Source organism: Emys orbicularis, chromosome 15, assembly GCF_028017835.1.
Source record: "Emys orbicularis isolate rEmyOrb1 chromosome 15, rEmyOrb1.hap1, whole genome shotgun sequence".
NCBI classification, from domain to species: Eukaryota; Metazoa; Chordata; order Testudines; family Emydidae; genus Emys; species Emys orbicularis.
The window spans coordinates 13,963,757-13,981,350 of NC_088697.1; the positions used below are offsets into that span (position 1 = coordinate 13,963,757).

General features: G+C 68.1%; 1 non-coding gene across 1 annotated transcript; it reads left to right on the forward strand.

Annotated features, from left to right (window-relative positions):
• Positions 1-637: 637 nt before the first annotated feature.
• On the forward strand, positions 638-756 carry LOC135889779 (5S ribosomal RNA). Its single transcript, XR_010562108.1, has one exon. It is a non-coding gene; the product is annotated as a 5S ribosomal RNA (ribosomal RNA).
• The last annotated feature ends 16,838 nt before the right edge of the window (positions 757-17,594 follow it).

Sequence of the window (17,594 nt, forward strand, 5' to 3'; positions counted from 1 at the left end):
CGACGCCTCCGAGGAGGGGGCGCCCAGGGAAGGAGGGAGAACCGGGTTGACCTGGCAAAGCGGCCACCAGGTATACCAGTTAAAACCTATGGGTTGACCCGGTGGCCGGAAAGCATACCGGCCAGCCAGGTGAACCCCGTTCGATTCCACGGGTTGACCTGGTGCCCGGGAGGGGACTCGGACGGTTCCCCCCGGGGTACGCCTTCCTCGGCCCGAAGGAACAGGGTGCGAACCAGGCGCGGGGGCGGGGCGGGGAACCGCTGGAACCGCTGGGGGACGGGGGACGGGGAGGGGGGGAATGGATCGGGCCTGCCGGGACCCGGCCGCCAGGCAAGCCGCCCCGGGCTCACCCTCCCTGGCCGCAGCGAGGGACTGCCCCCCCCCCCACCCCCGGCTGACAGGATCGGGCCCGCTGGAAGTCCGGGAAAATATTTTTCCCGACGCCGGAGGGAGGGGGGGGGGGAGGGGAAGGGGCTCTGACGGGCCAGCCCGGGCCCCGGAGCTTGAAAAGGAAAAAAAAGGATCGGGCCCGCGAGAGACGGGGGCCCTGCCGCACGGGGCAGTCCGACCGGGGCTCGCCGTGCGGCAGGCCCGGGCGCCGGCAGGGGAAAGCGGGCGAGGAGGCGCGGAGCCGGGTGCCTACGGCCATACCGGACCGAACGCCCCCGATCCCGTCCGATCTCGGAAGGTAAACCGTCCCGGGCCTGGCTAGTACTTGGATGGGTGACCGCCTGGGAATCCCAGGTGCCGTAGGCAGCTTTTCCCGGTCCGAGCCAGCTCTCTCTCCTTTTTCTGGGGAGGAAGGAGAAGGGGGGGGGGGGCGGGCCAGAAAGCCCCTCGTCGCTCCTGCCGAGTCGGAGGTCGCGGCCGCAGGTCACGGGTCGGGGCGCCTGGGGTCCGGCTCCCCCCAACACCCACCCGGCTTCCTCCGCGGAGGACCCCCGGCCACCGAAGCCGCTGGGGGAGACCCCGGGCATGGGGCGGACTGGCCCGGCCCCTCCCGGCCCCCCTGCGCCCGGCCGCCGGCCCGCGGGACCGCCCCGAATCCCCCCGCGGCCACCCAGGCGAGGCCTGGCCTGGAGGGCCCCACGGCGGGTGTCAGGCTCCCCGCCGCTTGCCCCACCGGGGACCCACGGCCACCGAAGCCGCTGGGGGGAGACCCCGGGCATGGGGCGGACTGGCGCGGCCCCTCCCGGCCCCCCTGCGCCCGGCCGCCGGCCCGCGGGACCGCCCCGAATCCCCCCGCGGCCACCCAGGCGAGGCCTGGCCTGGAGGGCCCCACGGCGGGTGTCAGGCTCCCCGCCGCTTGCCCCCACCGGGGACCCACGGCCACCGAAGCCGCTGGGGGAGACCCCGGGCATGGGGCGGACTGGCCCGGCCCCTCCCGGCCCCCCTGCGCCCGGCCGCCGGCCCGCGGGACCGCCCCGAATCCCCCCCCGGCCACCCAGGCGAGGCCTGGCCTGGAGGGCCCCACGGCGGGTGTCAGGCTCCCCGCCGCTTGCCCCACCGGGGACCCACGGCCACCGAAGCCGCTGGGGGAGACCCCGGGCATGCGGCGGACTGGCCCGGACCCTCCCGGCCCCGCTGCGCCCGGCCGCCGGCCCGCGGGCCCGACCCGAATCCCCCCGCGGCCACCCAGGCGAGGCCTGGCCTGGAGGGCCCCACGGCGGGTCTGCAGCTCCCCCCGGGCTTCCTCCCCCGAGGACCCACGCCCCCCCTGAGCCGCAGGGGGAGACCCCGGGCCCGGGGCGGACTCGCTCGGGCCCCCCCCCTGCGCCCGGCCGCCGGCCCGCGGGACCGCCCCCGAATCCCCCCGCGGCCAGGCAGGAGAGGCCTGGCCTGGATGCCACGGAGGACCCGCGGCCCCCAAAGCCGCAGGAGGCGCCCCCGGCCCCGGGGCCGGTAAGCCCCGTGTCGCTCCCCCCCCCTCACCCCCCCCACCCCCCCCCGCGCCTCGCTGCCGGGCACCGGGCACCGCCCCAGAGTCAGCCGCAGCCGGCCGGCCTGAGAGCTGCCCTCCTGTGTGAGACTACGTTGATACTAACCGGCCATCAGGCAGGTCAACCCCATTGCTAGACCTGGGTGGACCTGGTGGCCGAGCGGGGACTTAGGAAATTTTCCAGCCTTTTCCCGGGGCGTGACCTGTTGTCCCGGTGGGGACTTTGAAAATTTTACAGCCGCTTCCCGGGGCTTGACCGGTTGTCCTGAAGGCCCCCCACCCCCACCCCCACCCCCGGGCTCCTGCTCCCCTCTCCCCAGCCTCGGTGCTCCGCTCCCAGCCTCGGAGGCTGCCTCTCTGCGGCGGCTGCATCGCGTCCGAGGACGCTCACCCTCCGGAGGCTGGCTGTAAAGCCTGACACCCACCACCGCCGCCGCCCCGACTCTCCGAGGGGCGACTCTGAGGCCTCCCCCCACCCCCGGACCACCCTGGAGACGACTGCTAAGCCCCCACCCCCGGCCAGTCTAGGGGAAGACTGCTAAGCCTCTCCCCCCCCTGCCCCACCCACCCACACTGTCTGGGGGATGACTATTAAGCCTCCCCCCCGCCCAGCCTGGGGGAAGACTGTTAAGCCTCCCCCCCACCCACCCTGTCTGGGGGACGACTATTAAGCTTCCCCCCCGCCGGAGCGCCCGGGGGACGACTATTAAGCCTTCCCCCGGACTGCCCGGCGGACGACTGCGAAGCCTCCCGCTCAGCCTGGGGGAAGACTGTTAAGCCTCCCCCCCACCCACCCTGTCTGGGGGACGACTATTAAGCTTTCCCCTCCGGAGCGCCCGGGGGACGACTATTAAGCCTCCCCCGGACTGCCCGGGGGATGACTGCGAAGCCTCCCGCTTTGCCTGGGGGAAGACTGTTAAGCCTCCCCCCCCACCCACCCACCCACACTGTCTGGGGGACGACTGTTAAGCTTTCCCCCCCGGAGCGCCCGGGGGACGACTATTAAGCCTCCCCCGGACTGCCCGGGGGACGACTGCGAAGCCTCCCGCTCAGCCTGGGGGAAGACTGTTAAGCCTCCCCCCCCCCCACCCACCCACACTGTCTGGGGGACGACTATTAAGCTTTCCCCCCCGGAGCGCCCGGGGGACGACTATTAAGCCTTCCCCCGGACTGCCCGGGGGACGACTGCGAAGCCTCCCGCTCAGCCTGGGGGAAGACTGTTAAGCCTCCCCCCCACCCACCCTGTCTGGGGGACGACTATTAAGCTTTCCCCTCCGGAGCGCCCGGGGGACGACTATTAAGCCTTCCCCCGGACTGCCCGGGGGACGACTATTAAGCCTCCCCCGGACCTGCTCCATCTCGACTATTAAGCCCCCCTCTGTGGTCCTCAGGACCACTGCCGCGCGGCCCGCGGAGTGGGGTGACACCCGGGCCGCACAGCAAACCGGCCACCAGGTCAACCCATTGAATCCAATGGGTTGACCTGGTGGCCGGAAATCAAACCGGCCACCAGGTCAACCCATTAGATTCAGTGGGTTGACCTGGTGGCCGAGCGGGGACTTGGAAAATTTTACAGCCGCTTCCCCGGGGGTTGACCTGTTGTCCCGGTGGGGACTTTGAAATTTTTACAGCCGCTTCCCCGGGGGTTGACCGGTTGTCCTGAAGGCCCCCCACCCCACCCCCTCCCGGGCTCCTGCTCCCCTCTCCCCAGTCTCGGTGCTCCGCTCCCAGCCTCGGAGGCTGCCTCTCTGCGGCGGCTGCATCGCGTCCGAGGACGCTCACCCTCCGGAGGCTGGCTGTAAAGCCTGACACCCACCGCCGCCGCCGACCCGACTCTCCGAGGGACGACTCTGAGGCCTCCCCCCACCCCCGGACCACCCTGGAGACGACTGCTAAGCCTCCCCCACCGGACCGCCCGAGGGAAGACTGCTACGCCTCCCGCCAGCCCTTCCCCGCCCAGCCTAGGGGAAGACCGCTAAGCCTCCCCCCCCGCACAGTGTCTGGGGGACGACTATTAAGCCTTCCCCCCCCCCCGGAGCGCCCGGGGGACGACTATTAAGCCTTCCCCCGGACTGCCCGGGGGACGACTGCGAAGCCTCCCGCTCAGCCTGGGGGAAGACTGTTAAGCCTCCCCCCCACCCACCCTGTCTGGGGGACGACTATTAAGCTTTCCCCCCCGGAGCGCCCGGGGGACGACTATTAAGCCTTCCCCCGGACTGCCCGGGGGACGACTGCGAAGCCTCCCGCTCAGCCTGGGGGAAGACTGTTAAGCCTCCCCCCCACCCACCCACCCACACTGTCCTGGGGACGACTATTAAGCTTTCCCCCCCGGAGCGCCCGGGGGACGACTATTAAGCCTTCCCCCGGACTGCCCGGGGGACGACTGCGAAGCCTCCCGCTCAGCCTGGGGGAAGACTGTTAAGCCTCCCCCCCACCCACCCACCCACACTGTCTGGGGGACGACTATTAAGCTTTCCCCCCCGGAGCGCCCGGGGCACGACTATTAAGCCTTCCCCCGGACTGCCCGGGGGACGACTGCGAAGCCTCCCGCTCAGCCTGGGGGAAGACTGTTAAGCCTCCCCCCCCACCCACCCCACCCACACTGTCCTGGGGACGACTATTAAGCTTTCCCCCCCGGAGCGCCCGGGACACGACTATTAAGCCTTCCCCCGGACTGCCCGGGGGACGACTGCGAAGCCTCCCGCTCAGCCTGGGGGAAGACTGTTAAGCCTCCCCCCAGCCACCCACCCACCCTGTCTGGGGGGACGACTGTTAAGCTTTCCCCCCCGGAGCGCCCGGGGGACGACTATTAAGCCTCCCCCGGACTGCCCGGGGAACGACTGCGAAGCCTCCCGCTCAGCCTGGGGGAAGACTGTTAAGCCTCCCCCCCACCCACCCTGTCTGGGGGACGACTATTAAGCTTTCCCCCCCCAGAGCGCCCGGGGCACGACTATTAAGCCTTCCCCCGGACTGCCCGGGGGATGACTGCGAAGCCTCCCGCTCAGCCTGGGGGAAGACTGTTAAGCCTCCCCCCCACCCACCCTGTCTGGGGGACGACTATTAAGCTTTCCCCTCCGGAGCGCCCGGGGGACGACTATTAAGCCTCCCCCGGACTGCCCGGGGGATGACTGCGAAGCCTCCCGCTCAGCCTGGGGGAAGACTGTTAAGCCTCCCCCCCCACCCACCCACCCACACTGTCTGGGGGACGACTATTAAGCTTTCCCCCCCGGAGCGCCCGGGGGACGACTATTAAGCCTCCCCCGGACTGCCCGGGGGACGACTGCGAAGCCTCCCGCTCAGCCTGGGGGAAGACTGTTAAGCCTCCCCCCCACCCACCCACCCACACTGTCTGGGGGACGACTATTAAGCTTTCCCCCCCGGAGCGCCCGGGACACGACTATTAAGCCTTCCCCCGGACTGCCCGGGGGACGACTGCGAAGCCTCCCGCTCAGCCTGGGGGAAGACTGTTAAGCCTCCCCCCAGCTACCCACCCACCCTGTCTGGGGGGACGACTGTTAAGCTTTCCCCCCCGGAGCGCCCGGGGGACGACTATTAAGCCTCCCCCGGACTGCCCGGGGGACGACTGCGAAGCCTCCCGCTCAGCCTGGGGGAAGACTGTTAAGCCTCCCCCCCACCCACCCACCCACACTGTCTGGGGGACGACTATTAAGCTTTCCCCCCCGGAGCGCCCGGGGCACGACTATTAAGCCTTCCCCCGGACTGCCCGGGGGACGACTGCGAAGCCTCCCGCTCAGCCTGGGGGAAGACTGTTAAGCCTCCCCCCCACCCACCCACCCACACTGTCCTGGGGACGACTATTAAGCTTTCCCCCCCAGAGCGCCCGGGGGACGACTATTAAGCCTCCCCCGGACTGCCCGGGGGATGACTGCGAAGCCTCCCGCTTTGCCTGGGGGAAGACTGTTAAGCCTCCCCCCCCACCCACCCACCCACACTGTCTGGGGGACGACTATTAAGCTTTCCCCCCCGGAGCGCCCGGGGGACGACTATTAAGCCTCCCCCGGACTGCCCGGGGGACGACTGCGAAGCCTCCCGCTCAGCCTGGGGGAAGACTGTTAAGCCTCCCCCCCACCCACCCCACCCACACTGTCTGGGGGACGACTATTAAGCTTTCCCCCCCGGAGCGCCCGGGGGACGACTATTAAGCCTCCCCCGGACTGCCCGGGGGACGACTGCGAAGCCTCCCGCTCAGCCTGGGGGAAGACTGTTAAGCCTCCCCCCCCACCCACCCACCCACACTGTCTGGGGGACGACTATTAAGCTTTCCCCCCCGGAGCGCCCGGGGGACGACTATTAAGCCTTCCCCCGGACTGCCCGGGGGACGACTGCGAAGCCTCCCGCTCAGCCTGGGGGAAGACTGTTAAGCCTCCCCCCCACCCACCCACCCACACTGTCCTGGGGACGACTATTAAGCTTTCCCCCCCGGAGCGCCCGGGGGACGACTATTAAGCCTCCCCCGGACTGCCCGGGGGATGACTGCGAAGCCTCCCGCTCAGCCTGGGGGAAGACTGTTAAGCCTCCCCCCAGCCACCCACCCACCCTGTCTGGGGGGACGACTGTTAAGCTTTCCCCCCCGGACTGCCCGGGGGACGACTGCGAAGCCTCCCGCTCATCCTGGGGGAAGACTGTTAAGCCTCCCCCCACCCACCCACCCAAACTGTCTGGGGGACGACTATTAAGCTTTCCCCCCCGGAGCGCCCGGGGGACGACTATTAAGCCTCCCCCGGACTGCCCGGGGGACGACTGCGAAGCCTCCTGCTCAGCCTGGGGGAAGACTGTTAAGCCTCCCCCCCACCCACCCACCCACACTGTCTGGGGGGACGACTATTAAGCTTTCCCCCCCGGACCGCCCGAGGGAAGACTGCTAAGCCTCCCGCCAGCTCTTCCCCGCCCAGCCTAGGGGAAGACCGCTAAGCCTCCCCCCCCCCACCCACCCACACTGTCTGGGGGACGACTATTAAGCCTCCCCTCCCCGGAGCGCCCAGGGGACGACTATTAAGCCTCCCCCGGACTGTCCGGGGGACGACTGCGAAGCCTCCCACTCAGCCTGGGGGAAGACTGTTAAGCCTCCCCCCCACCCACCCACCCACACTGTCTGGGGGACGACTATTAAGCTTTCCCCCCCCGGAGCGCCCGGGGGACGACTATTAAGCCTTCCCCCGGACTGCCCGGGGGACGACTGCGAAGCCTCCCGCTCAGCCTGGGGGAAGACTGTTAAGCCTCCCCCCCACCCACCCACCCACACTGTCTGGGGGACGACTATTAAGCTTTCCCCCCCGGAGCGCCCGGGGCACGACTATTAAGCCTCCCCCGGACTGCCCGGGGGACGACTGCGAAGCCTCCCGCTCAGCCTGGGGGAAGACTGTTAAGCCTCCCCCCCACCCACCCACCCACACTGTCTGGGGGACGACTATTAAGCTTTCCCCCCCGGAGCGCCCGGGGGACGACTATTAAGCCTTCCCCCGGACTGCCCGGGGGACGACTGTGAAGCCTCCCGCTCAGCCTGGGGGAAGACTGTTAAGCCTCCCCCCAGCCACCCACCCACCCTGTCTGGGGGGACGACTGTTAAGCTTTCCCCCCCGGACTGCCCGGGGGACGACTATTAAGCCTCCCCCGGACTGCCCGGGGGATGACTGCGAAGCCTCCCGCTTTGCCTGGGGGAAGACTGTTAAGCCTCCCCCCCCACCCACCCACCCACACTGTCTGGGGGACGACTATTAAGCTTTCCCCCCCGGAGCGCCCGGGGGACGACTATTAAGCCTTCCCCCGGACTGCCCGGGGGACGACTGTGAAGCCTCCCGCTCAGCCTGGGGGAAGACTGTTAAGCCTCCCCCCAGCCACCCACCCACCCTGTCTGGGGGGACGACTGTTAAGCTTTCCCCCCCGGACTGCCCGGGGGACGACTGCGAAGCCTCCCGCTCATCCTGGGGGAAGACTGTTAAGCCTCCCCCCCCCCCCCCACCCACACTGTCTGGGGGACGACTATTAAGCTTTCCCCCCCGGAGCGCCCGGGTTACGACTATTAAGCCTCCCCCGGACTGCCCGGGGGACGACTGCGAAGCCTCCTGCTCAGCCTGGGGGAAGACTGTTAAGCCTCCCCCCCACCCACCCACCCACACTGTCTGGGGGACGACTATTAAGCTTTCCCCCCCGGACCGCCCGAGGGAAGACTGCTAAGCCTCCCGCCAGCTCTTCCCCGCCCAGCCTAGGGGAAGACCGCTAAGCCTCCCCCCCCCACCCACCCACACTGTCTGGGGGACGACTATTAAGCCTCCCCTCCCCGGAGCGCCCAGGGGACGACTATTAAGCCTCCCCCGGACTGTCCGGGGGACGACTGCGAAGCCTCCCGCTCAGCCTGGGGGAAGACTGTTAAGCCTCCCCCCCACCCACCCACCCACACTGTCTGGGGGACGACTATTAAGCTTTCCCCCCCCGGAGCGCCCGGGGGACGACTATTAAGCCTTCCCCGGACTGCCCGGGGGACGACTGCGAAGCCTCCCGCTCAGCCTGGGGGAAGACTGTTAAGCCTCCCCCCCACCCACCCACCCACACTGTCTGGGGGACGACTATTAAGCTTTCCCCCCCGGAGCGCCCGGGGCACGACTATTAAGCCTCCCCCGGACTGCCCGGGGGACGACTGCGAAGCCTCCCGCTCAGCCTGGGGGAAGACTGTTAAGCCTCCCCCTCACCCACCCACCCACACTGTCTGGGGACGACTATTAAGCTTTCCCCCCCGGAGCGCCCGGGGGACGACTATTAAGCCTCCCCCGGACTGCCCGGGGGACGACTGCGAAGCCTCCCGCTCAGCCTGGGGGAAGACTGTTAAGCCTCCCCCCCACCCACCCACCCACACTGTCTGGGGGACGACTATTAAGCTTTCCCCCCCGGAGTGCCCAAGGGTCGACTATTAAGCCTCCCCCGGACTGCCCGGGGGACGACTGCGAAGCCTCCCGCTTAGCCTGGGGGAAGACTGTTAAGCCTCCCCCCCCACCCACCCACCCACACTGTCTGGGGGACGACTATTAAGCTTTCCCCCCCGGAGCGCCCGGGGGACGACTATTAAGCCTTCCCCCGGACTGCCCGGGGGACGACTGCGAAGCCTCCCCCTCAGCCTGGGGGAAGACTGTTAAGCCTCCCCCCCCCCCATACTGTCTCGGGGATGACTATTAAGCTTTCCCCCCCGGAGCGCCTGGGGGACGACTATTAAGCCTTCCCCCGGACTGCCCGGGGGACGACTGCGAAGCCTCCCGCTCAGCCTGGGGGAAGACTGTTAAGCCTCCCCCCCACCCACCCACCCACACTGTCTGGGGGACGACTATTAAGCTTTCCCCCCGGAGCGCCCGGGGGACGACTATTAAGCCTTCCCCCGGACTGCCCGGGGGACGACTATTAAGCCTTCCCCCGGACTGCCCGGGGACGACTGCTAAGCCTCCCGCTCATCCTGGGGGAAGACTGTTAAGCCTCCCCCCCCCCACCCATACTGTCTCGGGGATGACTATTAAGCCTTCCCCCCCGGAGCGCCCGGGGGGACGACTATTAAGCCTCCCCCGGACGGCCCGGGGGACGACTGCGAAGCCTCCCGCTCAGCCTGGGGGAAGACTGTTAAGCCTCCCCCCCCCACCCATACTGTCTCGGGGATGACTATTAAGCTTTCCCCCCCGGAGCGCCCGGGGGACGACTATTAAGCCTTCCCCCGGACTGCCCGGGGGACGACTGCGAAGCCTCCCGCTCAGCCTGGGGGAAGACTGTTAAGCCTCCCCCCCACCCACCCACCCACACTGTCTGGGGGACGACTATTAAGCTTTCCCCCCCGGAGCGCCCGGGGGACGACTATTAAGCCTTCCCCCGGACTGCCCGGGGGACGACTGTGAAGCCTCCCGCTCAGCCTGGGGAAGACTGTTAAGCCTCCCCCCAGCCACCCACCCACCCTGTCTGGGGGGACGACTGTTAAGCTTTCCCCCCGGACTGCCCGGGGGACGACTATAAGCCTCCCCGGACTGCCCGGGGGACGACTGCGAAGCCTCCCGCTCAGCCTGGGGGAAGACTGTTAAGCCTCCCCCCCACCCACCCACCCACACTGTCTGGGGGACGACTATTAAGCTTTCCCCCCCGGAGCGCCCGGGGCACGACTATTAAGCCTCCCCCGGACTGCCCGGGGGACGACTGCGAAGCCTCCCGCTCAGCCTGGGGGAAGACTGTTAAGCCTCCCCCTCACCCACCCACCCACACTGTCTGGGGGACGACTATTAAGCTTTCCCCCCCGGAGCGCCCGGGGGACGACTATTAAGCCTCCCCGGACTGCCGGGGGACGACTGCGAAGCCTCCCGCTCAGCCTGGGGGAAGACTGTTAAGCCTCCCCCCCACCCACACACCCACACTGTCTGGGGACGACTATTAAGCTTTCCCCCCCGGAGTGCCCAAGGGTCGACTATTAAGCCTCCCCCGGACTGCCCGGGGGACGACTGCGAAGCCTCCCGCTTAGCCTGGGGGAAGACTGTTAAGCCTCCCCCCCCACCCACCCACCCACACTGTCTGGGGGACGACTATTAAGCTTTCCCCCCCGGAGCGCCCGGGGGACGACTATTAAGCCTTCCCCCGGACTGCCCGGGGGACGACTGCGAAGCCTCCCCCTCAGCCTGGGGAAGACTGTTAAGCCTCCCCCCCCCCATACTGTCTCGGGGATGACTATTAAGCTTTCCCCCCGGAGCGCCCGGGGGACGACTATTAAGCCTTCCCCCGGACTGCCCGGGGGACGACTGCGAAGCCTCCCGCTCAGCCTGGGGAAGACTGTTAAGCCTCCCCCCCACCCACCCACCCACACTGTCTGGGGGACGACTATTAAGCTTTCCCCCCCGGAGCGCCCGGGGGTCGACTATTAAGCCTTCCCCCGGACTGCCCGGGGGACGACTATTAAGCCTTCCCCCGGACTGCCCGGGGGACGACTGCTAAGCCTCCCGCTCATCCTGGGGGAAGACTGTTAAGCCTCCCCCCCCCCACCCATACTGTCTCGGGGATGACTATTAAGCCTTCCCCCCCGGAGCGCCCGGGGACGACTATTAAGCCTCCCCGGACGGCCCGGGGGACGACTGCGAAGCCTCCCGCTCAGCCTGGGGGAAGACTGTTAAGCCTCCCCCCCCCACCCATACTGTCTCGGGGATGACTATTAAGCTTTCCTCCCCCGGAGCGCCCGGGGGACGACTATTAAGCCTTCCCCCGACTGCCCGGGGGACGACTGCGAAGCCTCCCGCTCAGCTGGGGGAAGACTGTTAAGCCTCCCCCCCACCCACCCACCCACACTGTCTGGGGGACGACTATTAAGCTTTCCCCCCCGGAGCGCCCGGGGGACGACTATTAAGCCTTCCCCGGACTGCCCGGGGGACGACTGTGAAGCCTCCCGCTCAGCCTGGGGGAAGACTGTTAAGCCTCCCCCCAGCCACCCACCCACCCTGTCTGGGGGACGACTGTTAAGCTTTCCCCCCCGGACTGCCCGGGGACGACTATTAAGCCTCCCCCGGACTGCCCGGGGGACGACTGCGAAGCCTCCCGCTCAGCCTGGGGGAAGACTGTTAAGCCTCCCCCCCACCCACCCACCCACACTGTCCTGGGGACGACTATTAAGCTTTCCCCCCCGGAGCGCCCGGGGGACGACTATAAGCCTCCCCCGGACTGCCCGGGGGACGACTGCGAAGCCTCCCGCTCAGCCTGGGGGAAGACTGTTAAGCCTCCCCCCCACCCTCCCACCCACACTGTCCTGGGGACGACTATTAAGCTTTCCCCCCCGGAGCGCCCGGGGACGACTAATAAGCCTCCCCCGGACTGCCCGGGGGACGACTGCGAAGCCTCCCGCTCAGCCTGGGGGAAGACTGTTAAGCCTCCCCCCCACCCCACCCACCCACACTGTCCTGGGGACGACTATTAAGCTTTCCCCCCCGGAGCGCCCGGGGGACGACTATTAAGCCTTCCCCCGGACTGCCCGGGGGACGACTGCGAAGCCTCCCGCTCAGCCTGGGGGAAGACTGTTAAGCCTCCCCCCCCCCCACCCACCCACACTCTCCTGGGGACGACTATTAAGCTTTCCCCCCCAGAGCGCCCGGGGACGACTATTAAGCCTCCCCCGGACTGCCCGGGGGATGACTGCGAAGCCTCCCGCTCAGCCTGGGGGAAGACTGTTAAGCCTCCCCCCCACCCACCCACCCACACTGTCTGGGGGACGACTATTAAGCTTTCCCCCCGGAGCGCCCGGGGACGACTATTAAGCCTCCCCCGGACTGCCCGGGGGACGACTGCGAAGCCTCCCGCTCAGCCTGGGGGAAGACTGTTAAGCCTCCCCCCCACCCACCCACCCACACTGTCTGGGGGACGACTATTAAGCTTTCCCCCCCGGAGCGCCCGGGGGACGACTATTAAGCCTTCCCCCGGACTGCCCGGGGGACGACTGCGAAGCCTCCCGCTCAGCCTGGGGGAAGACTGTTAAGCCTCCCCCCACCCACCCACCCACACTGTCCTGGGGACGACTATTAAGCTTTCCCCCCCGGAGCGCCCGGGGGACGACTATTAAGCCTCCCCCGGACCTGCTCCATCTCGACTATTAAGCCCCCCTCTGTGGTCCTCAGGACCACTGCCGCGCGGCCCGCGGAGTGGGGTGACACCCGGGCCGCACAGCAAACCGGCCACCAGGTCAACCCATTGAATCCAATGGGTTGACCTGGTGGCCGGAAATCAAACCGGCCACCAGGTCAACCCATTAGATTCAGTGGGTTGACCTGGTGGCCGAGCGGGGACTTGGAAAATTTTACAGCCGCTTCCCCGGGGTTGACCTGTTGTCCCGGTGGGGACTTTGAAATTTTTACAGCCGCTTCCCCGGGGGTTGACCGGTTGTCCTGAAGGCCCCCCACCCCACCCCCTCCCGGGCTCCTGCTCCCCTCTCCCCAGTCTCGGTGCCTCGCTCCCAGCCTCGGAGGCTGCCTCTCTGCGGCGGCTGCATCGCGTCCGAGGACGCTCACCCTCCGGAGGCTGGCTGTAAAGCCTGACACCCACCGCCTCCGCCGACCCGACTCTCGAGGGACGACTCTGAGGCCTCCCCCCACCCCCGGACCACCCTGGAGACGACTGCTAAGCCTCCCCCACCGGACCGCCCGAGGGAAGACTGCTACGCCTCCCGCCAGCCCTTCCCCGCCCAGCCTAGGGGAAGACCGCTAAGCCTCCCCCCCCGCACAGTGTCTGGGGACGACTATTAAGCCTTCCCCCCCCCCGGAGCGCCCGGGGGACGACTATTAAGCCTTCCCCGACTGCCCGGGGGACGACTGCGAAGCCTCCCGCTCAGCCTGGGGGAAGACTGTTAAGCCTCCCCCCCACCCACCCTGTCTGGGGGACGACTATTAAGCTTTCCCCCCCGGAGCGCCCGGGGGACGACTATTAAGCCTTCCCCCGGACTGCCCGGGGGACGACTGCGAAGCCTCCCGCTCAGCCTGGGGGAAGACTGTTAAGCCTCCCCCCCACCCACCCACCCACACTGTCCTGGGGACGACTATTAAGCTTTCCCCCCCGGAGCGCCCGGGGGACGACTATTAAGCCTTCCCCGGACTGCCCGGGGACGACTGCGAAGCCTCCCGCTCAGCCTGGGGGAAGACTGTTAAGCCTCCCCCCCACCCACCCACCCACACTGTCTGGGGGACGACTATTAAGCTTTCCCCCCCGGAGCGCCCGGGGCACGACTATTAAGCCTTCCCCCGGACTGCCCGGGGGACGACTGCGAAGCCTCCCGCTCAGCCTGGGGGAAGACTGTTAAGCCTCCCCCCCCACCCACCCACCCACACTGTCCTGGGGACGACTATTAAGCTTTCCCCCCCGGAGCGCCCGGGACACGACTATTAAGCCTTCCCCCGGACTGCCCGGGGGACGACTGCGAAGCCTCCCGCTCAGCCTGGGGGAAGACTGTTAAGCCTCCCCCCAGCCACCCACCCACCCTGTCTGGGGGGACGACTGTTAAGCTTTCCCCCCCGGAGCGCCCGGGGGACGACTATTAAGCCTCCCCGGACTGCCCGGGGAACGACTGCGAAGCCTCCCGCTCAGCCTGGGGGAAGACTGTTAAGCCTCCCCCCCACCCACCCTGTCTGGGGGACGACTATTAAGCTTTCCCCCCCCAGAGCGCCCGGGGCAACGACTATTAAGCCTTCCCCCGGACTGCCCGGGGGATGACTGCGAAGCCTCCCGCTCAGCCTGGGGGAAGACTGTTAAGCCTCCCCCCCACCCACCCTGTCTGGGGGACGACTATTAAGCTTTCCCCTCCGGAGCGCCCGGGGGACGACTATTAAGCCTCCCCCGGACTGCCCGGGGGATGACTGCGAAGCCTCCCGCTTTGCCTGGGGGAAGACTGTTAAGCCTCCCCCCCCCATCCACCCACCCACACTGTCTGGGGGACGACTATTAAGCTTTCCCCCCCGGAGCGCCCGGGACACGACTATTAAGCCTTCCCCCGGACTGCCCGGGGGACGACTGCGAAGCCTCCCGCTCAGCCTGGGGGAAGACTGTTAAGCCTCCCCCCAGCTACCCACCCACCCTGTCTGGGGGGACGACTGTTAAGCTTTCCCCCCCGGAGCGCCCGGGGGACGACTATTAAGCCTCCCCCGGACTGCCCGGGGGACGACTGCGAAGCCTCCCGCTCAGCCTGGGGGAAGACTGTTAAGCCTCCCCCCCACCCACCCACCCACACTGTCTGGGGGACGACTATTAAGCTTTCCCCCCGGAGCGCCCGGGGCAACGACTATTAAGCCTTCCCCGGACTGCCCGGGGGACGACTGCGAAGCCTCCCGCTCAGCCTGGGGGAAGACTGTTAAGCCTCCCCCCACCCACCCACCCACACTGTCCTGGGGACGACTATTAAGCTTTCCCCCCCAGAGCGCCCGGGGGACGACTATTAAGCCTCCCCCGGACTGCCCGGGGGATGACTGCGAAGCCTCCCGCTTTGCCTGGGGGAAGACTGTTAAGCCTCCCCCCCCACCCACCCACCCACACTGTCTGGGGGACGACTATTAAGCTTTCCCCCCCGGAGCGCCCGGGGGACGACTATTAAGCCTCCCCCGGACTGCCCGGGGGACGACTGCGAAGCCTCCCGCTCAGCCTGGGGGAAGACTGTTAAGCCTCCCCACCACCCACCCACCCACACTGTCTGGGGGACGACTATTAAGCTTTCCCCCCCGGAGCGCCCGGGGGACGACTATTAAGCCTCCCCCGGACTGCCCGGGGGACGACTGCGAAGCCTCCCGCTCAGCCTGGGGGAAGACTGTTAAGCCTCCCCCCCACCCACCCACCCACACTGTCTGGGGGACGACTATTAAGCTTTCCCCCCCGGAGCGCCCGGGGGACGACTATTAAGCCTTCCCCCGGACTGCCCGGGGGACGACTGCGAAGCCTCCCGCTCAGCCTGGGGGAAGACTGTTAAGCCTCCCCCCCACCCACCCACCCACACTGTCCTGGGGACGACTATTAAGCTTTCCCCCCGGAGCGCCCGGGGGACGACTATTAAGCCTCCCCCGGACTGCCCGGGGGATGACTGCGAAGCCTCCCGCTCAGCCTGGGGAAGACTGTTAAGCCTCCCCCAGCCACCCACCCACCCTGTCTGGGGGGACGACTGTTAAGCTTTCCCCCCCGGACTGCCCGGGGGAACGACTGCGAAGCCTCCCGCTCATCCTGGGGAAGACTGTTAAGCCTCCCCCCACCCACCCACCCACACTGTCCTGGGGACGACTATTAAGCTTTCCCCCCGGAGCGCCCGGGGGACGACTATTAAGCCTTCCCCCGGACTGCCCGGGGGACGACTATTAAGCCTCCCCCGGACCTGCTCCATCTCGACTATTAAGCCCCCCTCTGTGGTCCTCAGGACCACTGCCGCGCGGCCCGCGGAGTGGGGTGACACCCGGGCCGCACAGCAAACCGGCCACCAGGTCAACCCATTGAATCCAATGGGTTGACCTGGTGGCCGGAAATCAAACCGGCCACCAGGTCAACCCATTAGATTCAGTGGGTTGACCCGGTGGCCGAGCGGGGACTTAGAAAATTTTACAGCCGCTTCCCCGGGGGTTGACCTGTTGTCCCGGTGGGGACTTTGAAATTTTTACAGCCGCTTCCCCGGGGGTTGACCGGTTGTCCTGAAGGCCCCCCACCCCACCCCCTCCCGGGCTCCTGCTCCCCTCTCCCCAGCCTCGGTGCTCCGCTCCCAGCCTCGGAGGCTGCCTCTCTGCGGCGGCTGCATCGCGTCCGAGGACGCTCACCCTCCGGAGGCTGGCTGTAAAGCCTGACACCCACCGCCGCCGCCGACCCGACTCTCCGAGGGACGACTCTGAGGCCTCCCCCCACCCCCGGACCACCCTGGAGACGACTGCTAAGCCTCCCCCACCGGACCGCCCGAGGGAAGACTGCTACGCCTCCCGCCAGCCCTTCCCCGCCCAGCCTAGGGGAAGACCGCTAAGCCTCCCCCCCCCCCACACTGTCTGGGGGACGACTATTAAGCCTTCCCCCCCCGGAGCGCCCGGGGGACGACTATTAAGCCTTCCCCCGGACTGCCCGGCGGACGACTGCGAAGCCTCCCGCTCAGCCTGGGGGAAGACTGTTAAGCCTCCCGCCCACCCACCCTGTCTGGGGGACGACTATTAAGCTTTCCCGTCCGGAGCGCCCGGGGGACGACTATTAAGCCTCCCCCGGACTGCCCGGGGGATGACTGCGAAGCCTCCCGCACAGCCTGGGGGAAGACTGTTAAGCCTCCCCCCCACCCACCCTGTCTGGGGGACGACTATTAAGCTTTCCCCCCCGGAGCGCCCGGGGGACGACTGTTAAGCCTCCCCCGGACGGCCCGGGGGACGACTGCGAAGCCTCGCGCTCAGCCTGGGGGAAGACTGTTAAGCCTCCCCCCACCCACCCTGTCTGGGGGACGACTATTAAGCTTTCCCCTCCGGAGCGCCCGGGGGACGACTATTAAGCCTCCCCCGGACTACCCGGGGGATGACTGCGAAGCCTCCCGCTTTGCCTGGGGGAAGACTGTTAAGCCTCCCCCCCCACCCACCCACCCACACTGTCTGGGGGACGACTATTAAGCTTTCCCCCCCGGAGCGCCCGGGGGACGACTATTAAGCCTTCCCCCGGACTGCCCGGGGGACGACTGTGAAGCCTCCCGCTCAGCCTGGGGGAAGACTGTTAAGCCTCCCCCCAGCCACCCACCCACCCTGTCTGGGGGGACGACTGTTAAGCTTTCCCCCCCGGACTGCCCGGGGGACGACTGCGAAGCCTCCCGCTCATCCTGGGGGAAGACTGTTAAGCCTCCCCCCCCCCACCCACCCACACTGTCTGGGGGACGACTATTAAGCTTTCCCCCCCGGAGCGCCCGGGGGACGACTATTAAGCCTCCCCCGGACTGCCCGGGGGACGACTGCGAAGCCTCCTGCTCAGCCTGGGGGAAGACTGTTAAGCCTCCCCCCCACCCACCCACCCACACTGTCTGGGGGACGACTATTAAGCTTTCCCCCGCGGACCGCCCGAGGGAAGACTGCTAAGCCTCCCGCCAGCTCTTCCCCGCCCAGCCTAGGGGAAGACCGCTAAGCCTCCCCCCCCCACCCACCCACACTGTCTGGGGGACGACTATTAA